Raw genomic sequence first — 24,961 nt, 5'->3', positions numbered from 1 at the left:
CTGGTGGCAATGTTGGGGATGGTTGAGTACCCTTTAACCTTTGATCATTGTGGTGGTTACTACAATTCTCTTTCATCCTGGTAAAACTTGTTGAAAATAGTAAGATGCTTGTGCATACTAGCATTATAAGGACGCTGATAGGAATTTCTTTGTTCCTAAGGTAAGCATAGTATTGGTACAGCAGTGTTTTCTTTTGGGACATCAGAATCAAGTCAGCTTTATGTTATTTCTGTATACATACCTGTCCTTCTAGGCTTGAAATGTTCTCTGGAATTCCCAGAGTTTTCTGCAAACAGCTTTATTGTTAGATGTGTGCTTTCTGAAATCTCCACTTAGGTTATCTTCAGTGTTGTTGTGATATTGAGGTCACACCTAGTAGCAAGACGGCCCAGGCCATATATATATGGGGGAAAGGGTGAGGCAGGCAGGGAATATGGGGGCAGAACATGGGATTATGGAGGAATCTGGACTGTATACTTTACTTACTTGTGTGGAAAATGTCTACATCTACTTATAAATGAAACTTTCTTAGATCTTTTCTCAGATCTGTTTTTTGTATTTGCCTGAAATAAAAATAGCGGAGAGAGATACGACATTACCAAAGAGTGCGGAGCAGATTCTTACAGGAGTATAGATTATGCTGTTGTGGTGTAATTTTTAAAATTACTGATATGCTTGAACAGCTGCTCTGTTCTTAGCTTTTCTTCTACATATTTTCAAGGATAGATGAATGATGCAAAAACCACTCAACAAAATCTGATCAAGATGAAGGAAGGGGGATCTACATTCTGGAGCTATGGAAAGTCTCTGTCATGCTTAGCCCTGTTTCCCATTATTTTCGGCACAATGTGAGAAACTATGCTACGTTTATGTGTTGGAACTGAGAGGAAGGAGGTAGTAATGAGTCTGTTTGTCAGCGTGCTGTGCTTTAATGTACAGCATTGTCACTGTGCTGTGCTGCCATGAAGGACAGAATATGGCCTTTGTCCCTCCGCAGCATTAGCAGAACCAAGAACGATGCATGCAGTTGGCAAAGACTTCAACAACAGAGTCCCCATTCATTGCTGCAGAGTAGTTTGTTTTAGCTGAGATGCATTGGCCATTTGTGGTATAACTCTGGACATTGCACGGAATAATATTTAGCATGGAATCCCTTTGTTGTACTATATATTGAGAAAGGAAAAACAAACAAACAACTCAAAAACTCACCCCCTCACACACACAAAAAAAATCCCCAAAACAGAACCCCAGACTTATTGCAGTCAGTTGCTGGGTTAGGACCTCAAAAGCTGGCTGAATTGAAGTAGTACGACCCATTCCCTTAATGACATCATAAAAGTGCTAGAAGCAGTATTGAGCGACTGCAATAGATGTCCTGCTTGCACAGAAATATTCAGTTTTACCCTTTATGAACCTAATGCCAACTTAGGACTCTTATGAGTTACATACAGAATGAACTGGTAAGAGAAAGCTTTTTCTGAAAATACTGCATGTTACCAACCTCATGGTGTAATTGTGATGTTTTAGTGGCCTGTAGAAGCTTGAAAGGAGACAAGATATTTGTCGTTGAGCTCTGAAAAGTTACTGCTATTAGGTATTGTGTTTCCTGAAAGTAAATCCACCTGCCTTTTGTAATTAACATCCTGCCCAAGAGTATGCAAAATATTATTAAGTAGAATGTCTTTGCTTACAATGGAAAGAAGGAAAAAGAGCATCTGCAATACATCAGATGTGATACTGAAAATATTGTCTTGCCACCCTGACTGTTGTCTGTCAAAGAAGTAAAGTACTGTATAAAACTCTCTTCAGTTAAAGTGATGGGTCTCTGCATTTTATTTTTGAGGACTTATAGTGAAAGCAGACATTTCCCAGAGTTGTGGATTGCCTTTGTTTTGTCTGCCCTGTGCCAGGGAGGCGCTGGATATTGCCTGCTTGGCAAAACCTCTTGTTTTTTCTTGGCATTTGATACCATTAGTCCTTAGTGTGACCTTGCAAAGCAACTGGAGATGCTGGAGAAACTTCAAGCAAAAGCTAGTTTTATTTCAGCCAGGTGGTGGGTTAAGTTCTCGATTACTGAGTTTGCACAAACAAAAAATGGAAAGCATAACAAACAGGGTACAGACTCAGAGTCTGTTGTCATATACTCTGTTCAACCTGTTTCTCTAGGATTTTGTCCAAGGTGTTTAATAGCTACAGAAATCTGAGGATCCGGCTCTGCGTGGGTGCTCTTTGCCTTTATGATATTCCCTTTCTAAGGGGGAGCCTGTTCCTAGAATCAAGGGAAAAAAAATCAGATCACGTTTCTGTTCGTTTATTTATCTATCTATCTATCTATCTATCAGCTCCTTTTTTCTGTTTTCTTGTCTTTAGTTATGTGACAAGAACAAACCTTGCTGATGAGGAGAACCCTTAAAATTCCTGTGTTTTACCTCTAAATAATTCAGTTACATCATGTACTAGAAGGGTTTTATTGAATCATGTAGCACTTTGTCTTCTAGAGCTGTAACACTTTATTGTGATTATGTATGACATTAACATGCATTGTTAGTTTTACTTAGAGACCAAACCTGACATATCAAATCAATGGCAGACTTGGCCTTGGGGGGTGATATTTCTAAATTGTCTTCAACTACTAGCCTGTTGTACAGTTAGTCACTTGTGGGGGTTCTGTCCCTCCCTGTGGTGAATTACTGAAAACAATTTGAGAGTCCATTGTAACTACAGAATTTGGTGTTCATGAAAGTATATGGGTAGGAAGTGCTGATAAAAATTCCGGGTCATTTTTCATGGTTTTGGGGTCTGCTTTCAGTTGCCTGTAAAATTGAAGATACCCAATTGAATCAGTATCTGCTCAGAAAGCAGCATTCATTCCTTCTGTGTGTAATCAAAGTCTTCTGTAGTTAGGCCATGCAAAAAAGAAAATGGGGACTTTCTTGCATTTGGAAACTAATTTGGATATAAAGGGGATAAAAATGTAAAATTCAGGGAATGTCCCAGCTCTGTGGACATACTTATACTGGGAAAAAAAGAACTCTGTTTGGCTTTACCTTTTTTTAGAGTAGAATGCTTAATTGAGAATAGCTACTAGCTGTGTGTAGCTGCGCTTTGAGTGTATGAAATTTCTGTGTGTCTTATTTGGGTTCCTAAGGAGGCATTACCCAAGTATTATTTAAGTATCAGATTTCAGGCTGAATATTTTCAGTCTGCTTGTTTTGCAAGCACCTAAAATTACTGTAACTGAGAGAACGGAAAAAAGTGTAGTTTGTGCTTTTGATAACAATATGTATGTAATCAACACCTCCTGGTTAATGAATTAGTTGGCTGTTTCTTTCATACAGCAATAGGAGAGAACACTGCTGGGATAATCAGCAAGTATTGGCAGAGGGATTCGGCAATGTATATATCAGTTAGCGTTTCCTTTAAATAGTTTTCAAGTAGACTAGATCAAAATTTTGAATATGTTCCCCACGTGCCATATTATTTTGCAGAAGCTGAGGCAAATTAAATGTTATAAACTGTATGGTATTTAATTACTTTCTTAAACCTCAAGGAAGTACCCTGTATGGTTTTGTTTCCCTTTTACAATACAATCACAGTCTGCAGAATAAACTCTAACTTTGATTTTAAAACACTGGGTATATTTGAAGGCTGCTTTTTTCAGACTTCTTCTGTAATGTTAATATAAATATCTTTTTCTTATTAAATGGTGATAAGAATATGTTTTTCTTACTGATATCTGTTGTGATGGCAACATAGTGAGTACTTTGGGCCCAACTGTGTATGCAGAAGCCCTGTTACAACTTAGAGTTCATTGCTTAGAGGCCATCCAGAATTTAGTTATTAAGAAGTAAATGGATCAGCAGAGAATAAATTTATCTTTGCTGATGGCTACTAAACCTGTGCCCTCAACAGTGTTACTCTCCAGTACCCACACTTGTCTTTAAATGTTGTCTGTTACCAACTGGACAGAAAAATGAGCCAAATCGGGCACAGGGTCATTTCCTCAGCAACAAAGAGAGGACAGTGCATGGCTCTCCACCAAGTGATGGCCATGCAGCTGTTGCCACCCCTTCCACACAACAAGGAGTGGAGAAGTTTTGAGAGGAAAAGCAGCATGGGAAAAGTTGGGGTTGAGGAGGGGTTGTGCTGGTTCTTGGGTCCCCAACCACACAGTTCTTCAGCATGGGTCTGCTTGTGCATAATATACTGTATTTTTGCTCAGGGAGCTTGTGCTCCCCCAAGCAGGGGAGGGAAGTGCTGGTGAGGAGAGGAACCAGGCAGCCTCTGTGATGGGCTGAACTTCAGCACGGGGCAGTGAGAAGCAGCTTGTAGGGGATGTTTGATGTGAGCTTCCTCTTGTTATCCACATTTAAATAGATATGCCTGCTGATGACAGGGCTTTTTTCTTTGGTTTGGGTTTTTTCCTGTTTGATGTGGTTTTTGTTGTTGCTGTTGTTTTTATTTATTTCTGGTTTTGTTTTTTTTTTTGTTCTTCCCAGAAACAACAGTACATTTTTGTTTAAAAAAAATAAGCAGGGCCATAAGCTTAATCTGCAATTCTTTCATCTTGGCTCTAACAAAACCGAAGACACAACCAGTGAAGCCAGTCAGCTACCTTGGAGCAGAAGTGTTTTTACCAATTAGGAAGCCTCATTGCTATCATGATAGCTTTGGAGAGCTGATTATTTGCCATACATGAATGTGAGATTCGGATTCCTGGCTCAGCCATGGCAGCTGTCACCTGATAACGCCAGCGTGGGGGAGCGGAGGCTCCTTGCCAAAAGCCGGGCTTGCACCTGATCCAGGGTGACGGGTCGGGGAGCCGATACCTGGCCAAGCAGGGAGCCCAGGTTCGTGAAGCACAGAAGGCTTTTGGGAGGATCCCAAACCTCTGTCCCATGTTCTCTTGGATGGTAAAAACCAGTTCTCCATGTGTTCTGGTGGTTTGGTGTGACCACTTTTCCCTCTCTGCTTTATTGGAAACCTAGTGATAGCTCATTTATTATTTTCTGTTTACCAAGCATGCTGTCATTCTGTAAGAGTTTTGGTAGCGATGTAGCAGATTACAACAGTATTTTCATCAAATGTCCAGTAAAAATAAGTTTCTGGAAGCACTCAGAATTGTGGGGATGAGTTTTGCAAACATAATTTTCTGGTACAATAATGCTACAGCTAGAGGAAATGCTGCTATGTATTTTGCATTAAAAAATAAGGATGGTTTAAGTTACAAATAACCTAAGGTCACCTATACATAAAAAAAGCCCACACAAACTACTTAAAATTTTGAGTCTGATGGTGTTAGTACTGTTCTCGTGTCTGAAGGCTGCCAAATTCTAGATGCTGTCTTTCCTGGGAACTAACCAATGCTCTCTGGCATGATTTTTACTTCCCCTTATGTCTATATTTGAAAAAGCATATGTGTAGTCCCTAAATGAATATAGTGGTTAACAAGCTATGGATTACAACCCACAAAACATATTTGCTAAAGTAAGTTTCATAATGTCTAATGGAAAACAAATACAAGAGCTACTAAAACAGGAATGTTGCTATACGTGCATATATTTCGTATATGAGAACAGTGGAAGGAAGAATCCCCTTCCGAGTTTTTCTTGAGCACGCTTCTTCCTGTTGGATTTAAGTTACTGGAACTCTGAGGACAGAACTTGATTCTTTGGTACATACTTATATTTCCCCTGGTAGGGCAGGACACCGCTATATGGCAAGAACAGCTAGTTACTGTCATTACACGAGCAGTAGTTTCATCCTTCGTAGTTACATCCTGAGGAAGTAAAAGCAGTAGGGTCCCCCTAAAGTGCCACCGTTAAGCAGTCCTTTTGTAGTCAGCAGCATCTCTATTGTTCCTAAAATATAAGAGACACTGCAGAATTCTCAAGCCCTCTGCAATGTGCGCTGTGCACAAGCAATGGGATGTGATGCTCGAGCAGCTCTGTGAAGGACTGCGGTGTTTGGAGAGGAGCCCTGCCTTACAACTTCTGAATCACCCCCACCTGACAGACTGGTTGTGATAGGACAAGGGTAATGGTTTTAAACGAAGAGAGATTCAGACTGGACATGAGGAAGAAATTTTTTACACTGGGGGTGGTGAAACACTGGCCCAGGTTGCCCAGAGAGGTGGTAGATGCCCCATCCCTGGAGACATTCCAGGCCAGGTTGGATGGGGTTCTGAGCAACCTGATCTAGTTGAAGATGTCCCTGCTTATGGCAGGGGGTTGGACTAGATGGGCTTTGAAAGCCCCTTCCAACCCAAACTATTCTGTGTTTTTGTGTTCTCGGGACAGGTGTGGAGCAATTTTTTCCCCCGTCTTCAACGGCTGATTGCCCACAGGTGCACACAGCCCTTGCTGCCCAACTCAGGTGGCACTGAATTTGGGGGAGCTAATTCAGTTAGTAACTGCTAGCTTGAACACAGCACAAAGTTAGGGGTCTGATGAAGGAACACTAATGCTTAGTGATGTTCATAACTTTGGGTGCCCAGTCTTGAGCCAGAGCCTCCCTGAAGGTGGCTAAAACTATCAGGATTTTTTTTTTAAATGGAAACTCAAAATAGATTTACTTGCCTTCTTTCATCTGGTACTTTCAGATTCACTTCTTCCACATGACTGCACTGCTGTGAAGGTTAGGAACCTAAGAAGAAAAACTGAGATTTCTGTAACCTTTTGCTTCCTCTATCAAATCCCTTAAGAAATTATCTAACACTGCCAAGGTTTATGATGTAATTAAAGACTTACTAACACCTTTTATAACTGCCTAATGCTCTGAGTAGGAGAGGAAACTCAATTGTAGCATGTTGTGTGACAAAGCACACTGGCTCATATCTTCAGAAACAGAATTTAAAGTCTGTTTTTTCAAATTAACTTTTAGCTGCCTATATAGATATGCTTGGTTCTGGTAAGATCAGTGGAAAGTTTTAGATGGTCTCAACTTCTGATCTCAGGTGTACCTGCATTTTTGTTTTTCCTTCATTTTGGTCCTTGGTTTCAAAATATTTTGATACTAGTGCACTTTGTATTTAGGAAACAGGGGGTAATTTCCATGTTAGCTGCCTGATTTTGGTAGAGCAGCTTTGGTAGTTCAGCCTTCTGACAGAGTTCAGCCCATGAAGTTCTCTATTTTGCCTTTAAGAAAGCAGCTTGGTACATGCATGCGTATCAAAATATATATTTTTATTTTGTTTTATTCCCCTAAGAATGTTTTAGTTACTGCTGTGGGAACTTTCTGTGGTTTTCTGATAACCTTTATACAAAGGAAGAAGAAGTGGCCTTTCTCATTTCGAGATGAGTTGAGGCATGGCTGCTGGGTACTTTCCAAATGAGCGCAGCATGACATCTCGCACAGCCAGCCCACACGGACCTCGCTCAGTCCAGCTCTTCTTGCCCTCTCACGTATGTCTTGTGAAGCCAGAGGCTGTATCTGCCATGCGCTTGCATGAGGTTTTGGGTGCTCCATAGAAAATGAGGATTGCTGTGACCAGTATAGATAAAAGTATGACCACATCTTAACTTCTGTTTATTGTCCTTGGAGTCTGGAGCATATGTGGGATATGTACACATATAGAAACTTTCTGTCAAACAGAGCCCTATATTACAACAACGCTAATGCAGCTGCATGGACCAACAAAAGGAAATAAACTTTTCAGTTCTGTCACCCTTGGTGTTGGCCATACAATGAAAAAATGAGTACCTGCCCAGTAGTGGTTCTGATAAATTGCTTGTCAAAAGCTGCTGTGGTTAGACTCAACAGTTGCTTTGCATGAGATATGACTCCAGAACAAGTCGCTAAAACTTAGTTACATGTGTGCTATGGACAAGGCTTTGCTAAGGAAAGAGTGTGTTAGTAATGTAATTAGTGAGGTGTTCTGCTCTGCCTGAATTGTTTTCTCTGAGAGCTTCAGTCCTTAAAACACTGCCACTTTCTGTGTTGCCAGTAAAAGGAAAAGCCAAAGGAATGTGTATGTGTAGAGGTCAAGATCTTCACCAGGACTGTACTCCTGTCCATTTTCACAAAAAAAATCTACAACGTTTTTAATGGAATCGTTGACATCTACCTGGCTTGGAGAACCAGCTTCAGCTCTGGACTCCTTGCAAGCCATGCGGTGGGAGTCAGGAGGAGCATGTCGGGCAGCTCCATCCAGCCTTTAGGACACAAGGGTTGGTAGGAATTGGTCAGCATAAACCAGGCAGTCTGCAGGCATCCAGATCACGTCAGGGTCCCTCCGACCCTGACAGCAGTCCAGAAGCAGGAGAGCACAAAGTCCTTTTGAAGCCTCCTGTGGTGTTCTCCAGCAAGCTGGTTGGGAATGAAATCACAGTAATTTTTCACATCCCTGCTACAGAGTGACTGCATCTGTGGCATTCTCATGGGTGCTTTTGTGTTATGCACAAGACTAGCTCAAATTGTGTACCTCTCTGCATCTTCAGTCTTTTGGGCTTTCTTCTTCTCTTTTTTTTTCACCCTCTGTATGTAAAATATTTCTTGATTTAGTGAGCCTTGGTTCAAGGCCAAAATCTGGTGTTGATCTCTGTGTCTCACTACTAGTCTGTACTGTTGTTGCTAATGGATCAGTGAAGGTTGGAGACCTTTGCTTTTAAATGTTTGGAGGAGTGCACCAGGAATATCCCCATTTTACTGGAGCTCTATTTACTCGTCCCACTATTTTTCTTGTACTGCCTTCCACCCTGTAGCATGATGTTGTGAAATAAGGAGCGGCAGTGGAGAAGAGCTGCTAGTAGGCAACAGGAAAGGTTGGAAGGAGAAAAGAGAGAGAAGAAGAAAGGGGGAAAAGGCAGATTAAAAACAAACAAACAAACAGAATACCCCAAACAAACAAACAACGGCCTGGAAACTTAAGGTTATGGGAGAAGAGGGAGGAAAAAAAATCACTTCCTTAGATTGAATGCAAACTTGCACCTGTAGCTAAATTGCAGTGTGGTGGAAGATACAACTCATTTGTTTGAACAGTTGATGGGTGGTCGATGCTTGTAATCAGCTGAGGGAGATCTCTATTTTTTGAGGGATGGTGTAAATAAGTAAAACAGTTTTTAATCCAAACCACTAGTGATCTCTGTAGGCAAAATACACATAGGAGAGGGAAAAGCCATGCTCTTTATTTAAAAGCAGGGAACAAGGTAGCTGATGTCCACAAATAACATGCATCATCTGCTGGTACAGTATATAGAGGTCAAGAGTGGTGTTTCTGCAGATTTTTGCCCTTTCCTGTTTGTAGACCTCTTGGCATCTAACTGCAAACCTTTGCTTTTATTTTCTCTGTAGCTGATTGCATGGACTTTGGGTTTTTTTGGTGCAGTTTAGGTGATTTGCTGTACTCCACATGGCTATGTCATCTTTTGTCATGCTGCCTTGGGCTTGCTGTTGAGGGGCAGGCTGTACCTGACCTTTGCCCGGGGCTACCAGGGACAGCAAAGCTAAAGCCTCTTCTCTTTCTGTATTTTAAAATAAAGAAACTGCTCCTTTCATAAGCCTCAATGGTCACTTGTGTTGGGAAAAGGGGGAGGTGGTTTGCCTGCATGCAGAATCACAGGGCTGAACTGCGTCCTCAATAAATTATCTAAACTGCTTGCCGTAAAACAGCGCTGGCAAATTCTTGGTTATTTCTGGCAGCAACCAGCATCTTCATACATAGATAGGTGTTCTCATCCTACTAAAAAGATACAATATGTATCTTATATACATACGATGTCTGTGTGTACATATATATCGTATATATTCTATTTGAGTGTTTTTCTTTCTGTCAGATAGTTTTTCTCACTGTCTTGGTGAAGTCCTTGTAATTTGAAAATAAGTTCCTTTCCTTTTCGCATCATCCTGCTGAACAATTTAAGGTTGTTGCCTTGTCTCCCTTCAGTTTCTTTTTGTTTAGATTAGGTGCATAATACATATCTCTTTCTACTCTTGTCTGAATATCTTCTGATTTGCCCACATATTTCATGGAGTGCAGCCGTGAAACTTGACCACAGTGCTCCTGCTGACATCCTAGTAATGGTGAGTACAGCAGAAGGCTTTCCTCACAGACCTCTCTTGCTCTCTGTCTCTTCCGGCACAATGTTTGCTTTTTCGCAAGAGTGTGATTTTTGTTGATGCACATCTAGCTTATTGTACGTTGTAGCCTGTAGTTGTCTTCTGCAGACTTCCCACTTAGCTGGGGGAGTGCAAGTTGGGCGGTCAACGAAGGGTGGAAAATCAGTTGTGAAGCTAGCATGGGACAGTTAAATAGAAGGGGTAACAGTTACTTAGAGGAAAATAACTAGACTAAAGAAATTGTAAAAATATTTCACTGGGGGGAAAAAGACAAGACTTGGGGTATTTTTTCCACAGTTACTAAATCTAATGCCAAAAGGATTTTGGCAATAAATGTGGTGAAGTTTAGTTTGAGTGTGAAGGTTATAACCTGGTTGAGGCTAAGAAATAACCAAATTAATCTGTTTTTCTTGTTTATATGAGACAGTATTATTAATAGTAGTATTTTTAATGCGAAGATTTGCTTGCTTGCATTGCTGAAATCTGTCACTTTGCACAAGTTGCTTTTCTATGTGATCTTTTAAAAAAATTTTTGTTGAAGTTATATTTATATAGAATGTTTGGTAAATTCAGCTGGTTTTGTTTGTATGTGTTTTCATGTAACAACAGTAATTTGGTGAGTTTCAAGAAGTGGTACTTTAAACTCTTCTGTAGTCTCTTTATCCCACATTTCGAATGGCAGGGTTGTTTGTGCGGTGTCTGGGGTGGGTACCCTTGTGGAACAACTCCCACGATGCTTTTGGTTATTTGGGATGTGCCACACGTGCACAGCAAGTTTTTGCTTTCTGAAGAGGGGAAATCCTCACTCATTGAAACAATTTGTATTCCAGATTGGCCAAAAAACTGTGGGTCTTTGTAGTGGGCTAAAATCCTGCAAAATTTCACCGCTGTATTTTTTCCAGTAATCCCAAGATTGTTTGTTCAGCTGCTTTTGTTCAGTGTAGCACTTAATGTGAGTACTTAAAAAAAAAAAAAAAAAAAAAAAAAAAGAGAGAGGTGGTTAAAGCGTGGAACTTTTTTTTAAAGTTCTTTGACATATACTTACCTGTTTCATACTCCTTTCCATGTTCAATATTGTTGATTTTGCGTGTATGTAAAGGAGTTCACTGTGTGCGTGAGTGCTGCTGGGAGGAATGTCAGCAATTTGTGCTCCCGAGTCAGCAGAAATTGCTGGAAAAAGGACAGAAGCGTAGTAACCACTGCAGGGAATGCCGTGGTTCACGTCGCGTAGTCTGATCCCGATTATGGGCTTTAAGCCCCTCCTGACAGCTGCAATCCCCTTGGTCATGAATCTGTTCCTAAGTGCTTTCTTTCGGGGAGTCACACAGCTATGGCTGTAACATGGTTCGGGTCAAGATTTCCCCTTTAGCCTTAAGGGAACTTTTTTAAAACCTGTTTCCATCCTCGGTGTGAAAGGGGGTGGTTTAACAGAGCTGCAAGAGGACAGGGTGGGTTCGGGACCTGGAGGGAAGGGCGCTCCTCCCAGGCATCCCCCCTGCGGAAGGAAAGGTGGAGGCTGAGGCTGACTTGTTCACTAATTGACTCCTGCCTTCACCATGGCGGAAAAATGTATTTTCTGTTGGCTGGACATACGCGTAGTCAAATACAGGCTGCGTTAGTTTGTAATGTCTGCCCCAGCTATTACTGAGGTGGCCAAGGACTGGCTTGAAATCATACAACAGTCTAGGAGCTTTATTTCTCCTTTGGTCTTTCACTTTGGGCTATTTAAAACCGAAACTTCAAAAATTGAATAGAGTTATTTTGGGTAATCCGATGTATTTTTTTCCACTTATGCTGTGGTCTGGGTTAGGGGTGGGTTGGTTGGTTTGGTTTTTTAAGAAGCAACCAGCTGAATCCACAAAGTAGTACACTTAGTAACCTTATGATGCTTCTGACCTTAAGCAAGTGTACAGCTACGCAGGGACAGTCAGTTGTAGAATGACCTGCTTCGTCTTTCAAGGCCTGCATGCTGGTGACTATGTTATTTGTTGCTTAGCGTGTTCTGTGATCGGTGCTAAAATTTGTCTTGCACAGTGTACAGAAATGCTGAGTAACTGCTGTTTCTCTTTTATTTTGTTTTAAATAATTCAAAAGGATGCTTATACAAAGCTGTGGGCGCCCTACTGCATAATTAATACTACAACAAAACCACAGCAGCATTAAAATAATTAGTCAAAAAGGAGCTCTGCCTGTCTGCTACTGACAGAGAAAATTCTGTCCTACCTTTTTATCGCTTTGGAAATGTAGATCCAGGTCTCTCCATGAGCAGTTTAAAATAAAATAGCTTTTGCTGAAGCCTCTCTGTTGAAATTTAAGGAGGGGTAAAAAGAGCAGGAGTAAAGAGCTGAGATGCCTCCAGAGGCCAGTCTAAAAGGACCAGTGGATGCATAGGGAAATCGGGACTTTGCTTTCAGGAAGGTGGAATCTGTACCCATCGGTTTTAATAAAAGTATGGTAGGGTGTGAGCTGTGGATTAAGCGGGTTGTGATAAGGCAGGTGTTGAGTGTCACCCTGGCAAGTTACACAGCCATCATCTTTTCCCAAATTGTTTGGAAAAAACCGCTTCTGATCGTGGCTGAATTGTGAACTTTTTTGGATTGGTACACTAAAAACTTTGGATACAGAAGTTGAAAGTTAACAGTGATTCCTTTGTATAGCAGTCCCTTTTGAAGTTAAGAGCCCTGTATCTACAAAAAAACACATTATAGAGGGATAAATTCTGCTTTTAAGTCTGTATTTTATATATAAATGTCTTATGAATCTTTTTAGCACAATATATGTTAATGTGAATATTTACATATGAAAAAGAAATAGGATTTTAAACTATTTAGTTGAATATGTCAGTATTCTCGTCCTTGTTTGATTCTTCCCTTTCTCCCCCAAATAATCAGCAGAGAACTTCAAGACTGTGGCATTTCATTCCGTTCTTACAGTCATTTCAGTCCTTCTGGAGTGCTGATACTTGGTTCTGTTTTAGCTATTTGATACTGAAGTTTCTCAGAAAGCTTTTTTATCCCTATCCGCTGGCCAGAAACTGCTTGGCTGCTTTTTTGAAGTCCCCTTCTTAACTTTTCCTAAACCATTTTGGATCTCATGTCTTCAGCTAGAAAACTGGTGGTGTTCTCAGCAATGGCTGAAATCGCCACGGCGGTGCTGTGACCCAGTGAGAAGCTCTTCTCTGGGCTGGTCTGAGGACATGAGTAGTGGCCATGGTCACCTCTCTTGAACACAGATGAGCACTGAGCACAAGGGAACCGCCCAGGCCATGCAGCCGCAGCTGCCTCCAGCCGTTCGTGGCCTGCCTTGTCTTGTGTCATGCAGATGCTGTTGTTGGTTATTAAAGGTATCCTCTCATGTTAGCAGCCCACCAGCCTGCCTTCCTCCTGCTGAGCCTCAAGGCTTGTTCCACCAGAGCTCAAGAGTGACATGGTGGCATTAGTTGTGTGTTGATGCCGTCGGTCAGATGGGGTGACGTGGAGGAACAGGCTGCTCTTTACAATGTCAGGCCTTGGAACCGGCTGCCTAGGGAAGTGGTGGAGCCACCATCCCTGGAGGTGTTTAAAAGGCATTTAGATGAGGTTCTTAGGGACATGGTTTAGTGCTAGAGTTAGGTTATGTTTGGACTCAATGATCCCAAGGGTCTCTTCCAACCGAAACGATACTATGTATTACGTGCCTGACCTGAGGGCCTCGGCAGATCCTAGTTAAGGAGAGCAATGTGTGTGGCTGCTGCTTGGCCATGGAGTTGAAACCTCAGCCTGGTGACAGTGAGAAGAGGTACTGTTTGCTGGTTGCCCGCAGTTGGACGCATGATAGTGATACACCAAGAACTTGTAATGAATCCTGTGAGTCATGCCATTATTTTTCAGCATATCTGTTTCCTTTATCTCTGTGCTCAGAGGGAGCCCAAGCACAGCCCCAGAGACTCTCCCTTCTTCACCTTCACGTGGAATACACCTCCGTGTGGTCTAGGCAGGAAGGACACTTGTTGTCTTAGGAAGAAACCTTGATTTTGACCACCTAAGGAGCAAGGAGCGTAGAAACCCCTCCTGGAGAACCAGTGTTAGCATAGGATGAGCAGCTGTTCTGTTGTTATCTTCCATGAAGTAACTGGGAAGTTGTGTCATAAATACTTGTGGCTCTGCTTGTCTCTGCAGAATACATTGGGTGACAGACAGCCTTGCCTAGGGGTCTGTATCTTAGGGATTGTGTTGAGTCATACAGTTGATTATTTAAATGTAAATAGTAATTGACACACTTTAAAATTTGAATTTCATTAGGGGGAGGTTTTTAGACTTGGGCAAAGGAAATTTTTTTAATATAACACTGTAACATGCTTACTAGCTTTGACAGAGTTGTTTTTTTTCCCCCAATACAACAATAGCAGATAATAATAAGCAAGCAGACAAGGTTATGCAACAAGGGGATATTTTAATCATCTTTGTTTTGGAGAAGATGGGCCAGTGTGAGGTACCTCTTAGAAACAATCTACTTTACTGATACCTCGCTTCAGCAGATTGACAGCATCTCCAAAAAGAAAATAAGTGTTTGCTATTCCTGTCATAGACTTCTTTCAATCACTGCGACAGATGTTCCAAGCATGTTGTTCCTCTGTTAGATTTCTTTAATAGTAAAAATACTGCATTCTAAATATAGTTTAAATTGGTTGAGGTACCTTGTTTGAGTATGATTCAAAGTTGCATTATACCTGGTTTAAATCATCGTGTAACAGGACAAAACCATTGGAAAGACTATTTTAAGATTATTTCAAACCCAGGTCAGAATTTTTATTTAGTCATATTTAAAACGGTTCCAAAGAAGTGCTATCTTTTTCTAACATATCTTGCAATCTGATTTAGGATGAACACTAAATAGCATAGTGACGTCTTCTACCCCTGTTCATTATTTGGAATTACTTTAGATAAAAAGGGAAAAAAATACTTGGTTAAATGTTCTGGTTTCCTGCATCTGCAGTGTTGTGTCTTGTGACAGCTGTATTTAGGCATCAGGAATACACAGATTTTGTTTTCCTTGTTTTTTTCAGTTGAAAAACTGTGTAGCATTCAGGAATAGTTGAAGTGGCTGAGATTAGATAGAGAACCCATATGCATATGTGATGTACCCAATTTTCCTTTAGAGAACTGGGAAGGTGAGAAGACTTATGACCCCCTCTCCCTCTGCCATTGAGTTCCAGTTCAGAGCTCTTCTCTGTTCTCTCTCCTACTCACTTGGTCCTGGAGATCACTGTGAGAGCTGACAAGATGATGCAGGCTGAGTTCTGCTGAACGTGTTGATGGTAAATAGGTCCTGTTTTGTTCTCCCCCCAGTTTCATATCCAGATGAGTGCTTGATGTTCATGAGACCCACTTTAGGAGACCACGGGTTTGGGAGCACAGCTGGCTGTGTTCCTGGAGTCGGGTCATGGTGGTATGACAGTAACTGCCGTGACGTCTCTTAAAAGTGCAATTCTGGTCACCGATATTGATCAGGGGAATGCTCTCGTTTGGATACTGGCTGGCTGAAAGTTTTCTGCTCCCTCTTTTTGACATCTGGCATGAGGGCACGTATGCAGATGGAGTTGCTAAATTGCTTGTCTGGGACAAGGTGCTCTTTTGTTTCTAAAAACGATGAGTAGAGCAACACTAGGGCACAGTTCAAGGTTTATTTCATCACTTGGACTTTCACTCCAGTGGAAGAGATTGGGATTTCAACTTCAGAAAATGGGGACTGTCACTTTGTAATCTATTTTTGTTTCATTAGTTGTTCATTTTTTAGTAGACTGTTAACATACTCCGAGGAGGAGGAGGTGGGGGAATACAGGTGATGTGATCTCCAGTCACTAGTGACTGAAAACAGCATCCTTTGTTATGTGCCTGTTTTAGGGGGAGGAGAGAGAAGCTTGTGTGGTAATTGCTGCTGCCAGATCCTTGCTATGAACCGGGTGACAGTAGAGACAGGCTCTTAAAGGTCCCGATTCTGTGGGAAAACTCACTGGTGGTTCACTTGAGCATCCAACTTTGAACCTTCTCAAGAGAGAGCAGTTCACGTACGCTTTGTCTTGAAGCCATTTGGGCCCTGCTGTGATCTCACACAAGGAGACATTTTCTCCTAGGTTTGTTTTACAAATGTAGAGTTAGGATTGTTCATACTCATCTTTCTTTTTCTTTGGTTTCAAGCTTCTTGGCACAGCAGTGATAATTGTAGTTATTTACTCACTTGTTCCTTCATGTTGCTTGTGCTGATAGGTCTTTAAGCAGTGGGAACAGTAGGAAAGACTTTGAACATCTGATTTCTCCCCCTTTTTGCAGCGTTGTTCTTCTGAGTAAAAAGAAGTCCTGTAGCATTCATCTCAGGAGGTGCTTTGTAAAGTTCGCAGGTAATTTTACTATCCATGAACAGCTGAATGCACTTTCATTTTTTGCAGCGTGGTTGTGGCCGTCTCTTAATCGTTAAGATCATTAGCCTACTTGTTGGGATTTGCTTTCTTGTTTGAAGAGCTGAGTGGGGCACATCAGAACAGTTGTAGCATGGAGATTTCAAACTTCTCTTTTGTCCAGCTGTCATGCCAAGGTGAGACCTTTATTTCCTGAAAGGTAAATTGGTCATTTAGGGACAGACTTCTGAGATTCCTCTTTATTTCTTTGTCCCTAGCCATTTATAACAACAAAGTTTCCAGGAAGATGATGGTGCCTTTAGCTCAGGCTTTAGCAAGGCAAATTACAGCAAGCAAGGAGAAGAGGTAAAGGTTCTTGCAGGTGTATAGAGTAAAGATGTTCCTGCCTGCCCATAGCATTTGGATATGTCTAATAAGAATGGGAAACACCGTGAACTTAGCATAACCTTCTGCCCTGGTACTTTGCCATCTGTCCCAAGACCTGCAGTAGGAGATTTAAATGCCTCTCATAAGCTCTCCTGCCAAGGCTGTCTCCCAGAAACAGAACAGAAGAGCTATGTAAAAGTGTTTTCCTTCGAAACTGTATGTTACAGAATTCAACCAAGACCCTGATTTTAGCTCCAGTAGAAGTCAAAACTGGCACAAACCATTTCCCAAGGTCCGATTTTCTCTGTGTATAAAGAAAGTAAACAAACCAATAGTTCAGTATGTGGGGCAGAGTATTCCTAAATGACAGCAAGGAGAAAGGTCTTCAGAAAGAGGCACAACTGTCGATTCTCTAGTTAGGGAAGTTTTTTCCTCCAGCAGGGGATTTTGTAAGGAATGGGCAGTGGGAGGGGAGGTGGTGTGCTATGAAACAGAAACTGAAGCAGTTGCAGACGTGATACCTGCCTATTGAACATTAATGAACTGTAACATTTGTATGTGAGATTTGTGGCTCATCATGTATGCTTAGCTTGTCAAAAGTTTCTAGGGGCATTAAGGGCAGGCTGTGTCACTTGTGCAATAGGCAAACTCATCTGACCGTGGATGTGACAGTGACCTTATGCGAACTGATAAATAGCTGTTTTATCCACAACCTTTAGTAGCTGAAATAACGTTCACCATCTATAGCGTTTTAACGTTTGCTTCAAAAGAGATCAGGGGAAAAAGCATATGTATGCATGCATTGCTCCGTGTGATCATTCCTGGCTTGTAACAACGCATCAAGGGAATTCTAGGGTTTTTGCACTAGCAGAGCAATCATTTTTCCATGCGCTTGCTTTCTTCCTCATGAAAGGTGCTCATTCATAAAGGATGCATGGTAGTGTGCAGCCTGTTGATTTTAAAGAAAAAAAAAAAGTACAACAGAATGTAAAGTTGAGTTTTATCTTCTTAATGTAAAATAAGGCTTACTTTCTGTTTGCATTCTCTCGTTTAATTTCAAAAAAGACAGAGGTGATATTAAAATATAATGAGAGCAATTCATTTGTTGGTTCATGACAGCTCAGATTTAGAAGGAAAAAAAAAAAAGCCTTAATCAGTGTAGTACTTAAGGGCTCCTGTGTAAGAGAGTTATGCTTAACCTTCAGCAAACGCTTATGGGCTGCCCTGAATAGTAATGGGTTTAAGCACATGCTTAAGTGTTTTCCTGAAGGAAGACCTAAGTATCTTGGCAAGCATAATATTACAGCTTCATTTACCTTCATCATAAATCCCTGTAGCAGAGGCAGACTTTTCTCTCATCTCTTGGCAGACACCTGGGCAGTATAGATTTTTTTCCACCTCCCTTTGGCTTTGCTTTCTACAGCCCTCTTGCTGCAATCTGATCAGCCCAGGCTGACCTTCAGCGCTGCTCCACAGGGGCTGGGCGGCCTGCCCGCGCGGATCCCATCGCACATGGATCAAAGTCCACACCTTGCCTTTCATCTGCCCAGCTCCCCGCCTTCCGCGGGGTTATTAATTTGAAGAGCTTAAATGCGCAACAATTTTCCATTGCCACCCGTTCACGGGAAGTGGGAATGGGGATAGCGCTGTTGGTGGATGGCTTTGCCGCAGTTGGGTTTTCCATGGGAGGGGGATCCGAGTGGGTTCAGTCTCCGCCTAGTTGGCTGTTGGTTGTGGGAAATGCAATAAAAGGAGGAAAGGAAAAAGAAAAGGGGGGGAGAAGTGGGACAAAAAGGATAAAAAGGAAAAAAGGGGAGGAATGGAAAAAAAAGGGGGGGGGGAAGGAAAGAAAAAAGAAAAAGGGAAAAATGGGGGGAAATGGAAAAGGGCGATAAAGGGGGAAAATGGAAAAACGGGGAAAAAATAAAAAAAAATTAGAAAAAGGGAAAAAAAGAAAAATGGGACACAAAGAGAGAAAAAATCGGGGGGGGTGCGAAGAAAATAAAAAAAAATAAGGAGAAAAGAAAAACAAACCCAAACCAAAAGAAAACGCCCCAACCCGAATCCCGAAATCCGCCCCGGGCATCTTCTCCGGTTGCGGCGGGCGGGGCGCGGAGCGGGGTGCTGGGCGCTGGGGGGGCGGCGGTGGGACCCGCGGCCTTTTGTCGGGGCCGGGCGCTCCCCCTGCGCAAGAGGCGGCCCCGTGTTCCCCGTGGCTGCCGTTGCCATGGCGAGGTAGCGGGGGAGGATTCCTGGGATCCGTAAGCCGGGGAGGGAGATTACGTCTTAAGCCGGGCACTCCGCTGCGCCTAACGTGATGTGGCAGGGTCGTTCCGGTGTCCCGGGGGGTGCCCCGCCGGGGGACGGGTGACGGGAGCCGGCCGGCAGCCCCCAAGTGTTGCGGGCATCGTTTTAAATGAAATAAAGCTTTGGGGGGTGGGGGGCGGCTCTCGGGGTAAGAGGATTAGATGCGTTTGCACAGGGGCTACATTGAGGAAAATATCACAAGGCTTTGAGGTATGGGGCTGGCTTCAGCAGAAAGGGGAGGCATGCGTGTTTATGAATATTTCTAGCATCTGCTGAGAAGGGGATTCTTCTGATTTTCATCTGCATATTTCATTATCACACTTAGTTGTTATCATTCTAATAATAAGCTGTGCATATAAACACATCCTGAATATCTATAAGCAGTAAGGAAGCAGCAAGTTTAAATATTAGCCTTCATGCTGATATCTAGCCTAGATCAAGTCATTGACAGATGTCTTTAACATGAATGGAAGGAATGACAGAAGAAGACATCAATGTCTGCTTTGGTAAGTTTTCATTCCATTATCTTTAATTATTAGTGTTTGCCTCCATCTCTTGTTTAGTGTCAGAATGGGAGCAGTCGCCACTGGTGGGGTCTTTTTGTGCTTTTGAGCTTTTTGCTACTCGTTGCCTGCTTGAATTCCCAGAAGCAGGTGGGAATTTATTGAGTCCTGTCACTGTGGTCCCTGCTTTTGTCCCTGCAAGGATACTGTTAGTGCAGGCAAAAACTTTATAAATTCTGTTGTTTGTTCAACTTTGGAAAAGATGATGTATTGTCTAGAAAAAAAGTCTGAAAAGTATGATGCTGCAAAGTACTTTATTGTAAACATGTTTCTTAAGAGAACTAACCCTACCTGGGTTAATAATAATAACATTCATTGCCAAAAAACAAATGTATGTGGGGAAAAAAATCTAAGTAAATTTAACATTCTTGAAACTGTTTTACAGCTGTGGGGTAAGAAATGTGTTAGGATGTGAGAGAGTATGCTACTGGGAAATGAGCTTGCATTACACCCACAGAGCATTTACTGTACATTAGTTATAACCCTGTTGTTTTTTTGTTGTCTGCAATTAATTGAGTAATTTCTTCCATGTCTGAAACTGCAGGTTAAGCATGTTTGTTTTGAAAGACAGTCTTCTGAATCGAGGAGGCTTTTGCACTTACCATATTAACAAGCTCTCGCAAAGCACTTTTTGCGCACTATGGCTGTGAATTCCTGAAAGGTATCGGTGGGGGTTAATTCACTGTTACATAAACAGCCAATAACAGCATTTCATTGTGCTGGAAATGCTCTAAAATAGTTATTAGCTTCCAGGCTATTACCGGCAAAAAGGCTCTGTTTGGTATACGTGAACAAAGACATTTAGCTTTTGAAAATATTATTTGTACGAAAAAGACAGAAATGGGCTACAAGAACTTTAAAGCTTTAAAGTAAGGATGCTGTTGTATAAATAGGCAAAGCCTGACCATGCACTGTAGTGCAGCTTTAGTTTTACAGCTGTGACAAGATCTTTATCTCTGAGTTGAACTGGGGAGGAGGGTGCCCAAGAAAATCACAACCAGAACAGTTTTCCAAAAGCCGAGTATTTATTGCATTAAGAGATTTGAGAAGAGCACTGTTGCTTTACTTACCAAAGCATATCTGCTACCTGTGTGTGTGCGTGCAGATACTCTAAAAACGCAGAAGTCTGGGCCGGGCAACACATAAAGCTGAATAACACACCTCTAGCAAACCGTGCAATCAGAGGGGCAGCACAGGGAGCCAGAAGATGGGATTTATTGCAGCAGGGTTGTGCTCAGCAGACTCTGAGTGGTGCAGGAAGGAGCTGAGAGCCTGTTTCAGAGCAACCAAGAGCCATGTCCGGGAAGCAGGGGTGTCTGCAGCAATTTCTGATGCCTTCTGGTTTTGAATTCCCCTTGGGAATTCGCTAGATGCTGTTGTCATTGGAGTGTTTATTTAGCAAAGCAGGCCTGGCACCTGTTGCAGGAGCCTGAAAAACTGGCACTGTCCTCTTCGGCTCTGAGCAACTGTTGTTTGCTCAGGGAACTTGAAGTGTTTGGAGAGGAGAACTTGCTTTTGGACGTCCTTGGTTGCCCCCAGACTGGCTTACAGCTGTTCTTTTCAGGAACTGGAAATATTGCTTCTGCTGCATTTCTATAAGAGTACAGTGAGGGTGGGTTTTCTGCATGTGTGTGTGTGATTCAGCTGTCTTGTCTTTTGCATATATCTGACATTTGTTAATATTGTCAACTATTTTCCAAGAGATAAAATAGCTGATGTTTTGGTTGTTTCAGCGATGGGGATTTGACTCCTGTTTATTTTAAAATGCGGCATTGTTCTGCATTGCCAGCAGTTATTTATTTAGGTTTGTAAGGCAAACACATGACTTTGCATTAATGTTTCTTTCCCTCCCGCCTCCCCTGAGCCCAAAGTAGTTCAGCTTGAAACTTGGTAAGTTAATTGCAGTTACCTTGGCAAAATTAAAAGCAAATGGAGATGGGTGAAGCTTGACCTTAAAATTATTTTGAAAATGGATGAGGTTGACCTTAAAATTATTTTGGATAGGCCGGGCATATGCAGCTGAAAGCATTAATTGCTGCTGTTTTGGCAGCTCCCTTTGGCAGTGTAGGGTGTCAGTAAATGCTTCCTCCTTGAAGGAAGTGAGACATGCCTTGTCGTCTGCTTTGCTTCTGGAGCCTTTCTGAAGCTCACTGGATTTATGAGTCGTCGTAATCGATGTTGGGTAGATGCCTTTCAGTTATTTTCACTTCCCTGACATGGAACTAGCGTCAGCTTATTTCTGTATCATTATTTTGGTATATGTATGCTTGACACAGAGAATTAAGTGTTTGTGCGCCATTTAAAAATGGCAGACCTTTAGTACAGTCAATATAATTATAAAAGAATTAATGACATTTTAAATCAAGAATAATTTTTGCTCATTTGTCTGTTATGTACCATGATTTGATTACAAATCCCAGCAGTGTCGATGGCCCTGGAGATGACAGATAACAGGACACAGTACATAGTGGAGGGTCAGCTATTAATATTGTTCATCCGGTTCTGGCTTGTATTGTGAAAAGACATTGAGAAGGTGCTGTAACTCAACCGTGGAATTTATTTAGAGGGAGATTCCAGAAGAAGACCGAAGCATGAATCTTGCTATTAATGTATTTGGAAACCTTTTAGTGATATTAAATCTGGCGGAAGTTTGTGTAGCACATTTTACCAAAAGCGATCCTAAACCTTTGCAAGTTGTCTTCTGTCTAGAAAGTGGGTGGTACAATGAGATTGAGCAGCAGGGATAAGGCTTTTCAATCACAATAAAGATCATTCTGCTAGCCCAGCCTCAGGGGAAATGTCAGGTGGGAGGCTGAGCTGCTTTTAAAGTAACTCAGGCGTTTCTTTTGGTGTGGTCTAGGTGTCCAAGTGGCTGTACTAGGTCTCTACTGTTTGGGTCTCGTATCTTATAAAGTGTATGGTCACAAACCAGTTTGTGCAGAGGAGAGTAAGATTTTATTCTGGTTGAACATACATGCTTTATTGTAGGTCTTAATTGTCATTGCAAGATAAATATCAGGTTTTTATTACTTAATAATAAGTTTTATCTTGAATGATCATTTTCCAAGAGATTAAAACAGGCTGTTACCTCACCTAGGAGTTATGAGCATGATGATCAGGAGCACTTGGAAGCTGAGTTAGATTAACGCTCTTTTAATTGGCAGGAGTTTTACCATCAGCTTCTGTGGGAAAATTGGTTAAAACCGTTCACCAACATCATAGTGTCTTTGAAAATCTTCAAGTATGTTGTGAAGATTCTTGATTTTCAGATGAATTGCTACAAGTTGGAAGAAGAGGCTACTTTTTAACTACCCTAATTTTGCATTGTGTGTATTTAGGAGACACATGCAGAAGTCAGGTGTTTCTGCAGAAGGTTTTAGGCAGTTTACTTTGTGCGAGCCTAGTCTGAAACAATTTAATAGGGTCTGATTTTCAGAAAGCCCCTTGCTGAAAAAGAGCTGTGGTTGGGCACTTTGACTCATTAGCTGCTTTTGAAGTTGTTGGTCTAACGATTAAGTATAACCTGTCAGACTGTATAAGAGCAGGAGGAGTTTGTGCCCCCATCTCGGATGTAGTAGTAATATGTGATGAAACAGCAACAAATCAAGCTGCCTTTAGATTTTCGTGCACCATTGGAAAAGGCAGCAGTAAATGTGAAGATAAGCTCAGGAGGGCCTCTAAGGAGTTAATCAAGAGTGTGTTCTATGTAAGTAGTTGGCAATAAACTATCTAAATACCTCTGTAAGATTTCATGTGTGCAGCAACTATGTTCCTTAGGAACATAAATTATCTTCCAATAAATCACTGCAGCATGGAAACGTTGTTTTGTGGACTGGAGCTAAGGCACGCAGGAAGGTTGTGGTGGGCGCTGGTGCTGAACTTGCATGTTTTACGTGTTGCTTAATCCTGAGACCCAGCTTTTCCCTCCCATAAGTATTTCCAGTGGTGTTTCACCCCCACCTCCTCAGCATCATCGCACGTATTCTCGTCTGCTTTCCCATCACTGAGCTGTGCAGTCGAAAACGAGCATCCCCCTTCCCCAGTTTTGCACTGCTGGTAGGCGTCTTGCTACCTGCTTTTGTTTTTAATTGCTCAGTGTGCCTGGACGCTTTCCCAGGCAGCCAGTCCTCGCTTTCATCTACGCCCTGGGATTCCAGAGGAGCGACGAAGAAGCAAACCTTTGTGTGAGATTTGGCTGGTTTGCAGAGTCGCTTGCCACAGGGTAATGGAAGTCATAACAAGGGAGTTCCCACAGATAGGTGGACATCGTGCCAGGAAGTTTTGGTTTCCTCATAAAATTGCAAGATGAAATTCTGGTTCTCTTAAAACTCTTGGGAGCTTTAGAGTCGGCACAGTCTGAATTTCAGTGAAGAAGTATGGGGTTTTCTGACTTAACCATTTTCTGATATTTAGGCTTTGCACTGCTCTGGAGATGTTTAAGTTCAGAGGTTGGGCTCTTTATCCTGTGTCCTCTGTTGGTGGCGTATTGGTGGGGGAGTGCCCACTTGAGTTCTGAGCGTGGGGTTGGGGAAGGCGTTTCAACTTCACCTGATTTATTCCATGCTACAGAGAGATGTTCAGCTGTGCGTGCCTGTGTAAGGACAGATGTATATATAACAAAGAAAAGGTCCAGCATTTCTAGATCCATAACCATGCTGAACAATGGGTACAATATTGTTTGTGCAAAAATCAAAACATATCGTTATTGAAATTATGGAGTATTTTCAGAATGAGTCCTTTGAATGGTAGTAAATTCATTCGTAGATCTGAGTGAACAATAGATATTAAATCCACATTTAGTCTATGCCAAGCCATTCCTTGTGGGTATGTCAGATGATCTTCAGAGTAGATTTGTACTCTATTCGAACATCTGAAACTAAAGCTCATTGAGATTAAATTCATAGGTCATTGTTGACATTATTTTTAGAAGTTTGCCTTTGTTTTCCGTTAGAGGTTGTATCTAATGTGAAAAAGCAACAGAAACTAAAATGTCAGGAAACTCAAAACTTGTCACATTTCTATAACTTTTCTGAAATGTAAGTGTGTGTTAAATCAGAGTTTTGTTGGTATAAATTTTAAATAGTTTTGAGTTTGACTTTTCAAAGTTTACATGGCTTTTCTTAGTGTAAATTAAGCAAAAATTGGAAACAGAGCTTTGGATTTATTTATTTTATTTTTTTATTTTTATTTTTTTTTTAAAGATGAAACTTACCATTCTAGAAAATATTTCATAATGTGAAACTTGCTGAAACTCATCCTTTCCACAAACACCTTA

General features: G+C 41.6%; 1 protein-coding gene and 1 long non-coding RNA gene across 3 annotated transcripts in view; one reads left to right on the top strand and one right to left on the bottom strand.

Annotated features, from left to right (window-relative positions):
- Positions 1 to 24,961, top strand: part of HIVEP1 (HIVEP zinc finger 1) — a 120,714-nt gene that overhangs the window by 19,529 nt on the left and 76,224 nt on the right. The gene's annotated exons all lie outside the window — the stretch shown is intronic.
- On the bottom strand, positions 14,468 to 18,815 carry LOC110366256 (uncharacterized). The gene is made up of 2 exons (XR_002426477.2): positions 18,133 to 18,815; positions 14,468 to 16,642 (listed from the first exon to the last, which is right to left on the bottom strand). It is a non-coding gene; the product is annotated as an uncharacterized LOC110366256 (long non-coding RNA).

The sequence above is a fragment of the Columba livia genome, chromosome 2, assembly GCF_036013475.1.
Source record: "Columba livia isolate bColLiv1 breed racing homer chromosome 2, bColLiv1.pat.W.v2, whole genome shotgun sequence".
NCBI classification, from domain to species: Eukaryota; Metazoa; Chordata; class Aves; order Columbiformes; family Columbidae; genus Columba; species Columba livia.
The sequence above is the reverse complement of the archived record's forward strand: the minus strand, read 5'-3'. Positions and strand labels throughout refer to the sequence as shown.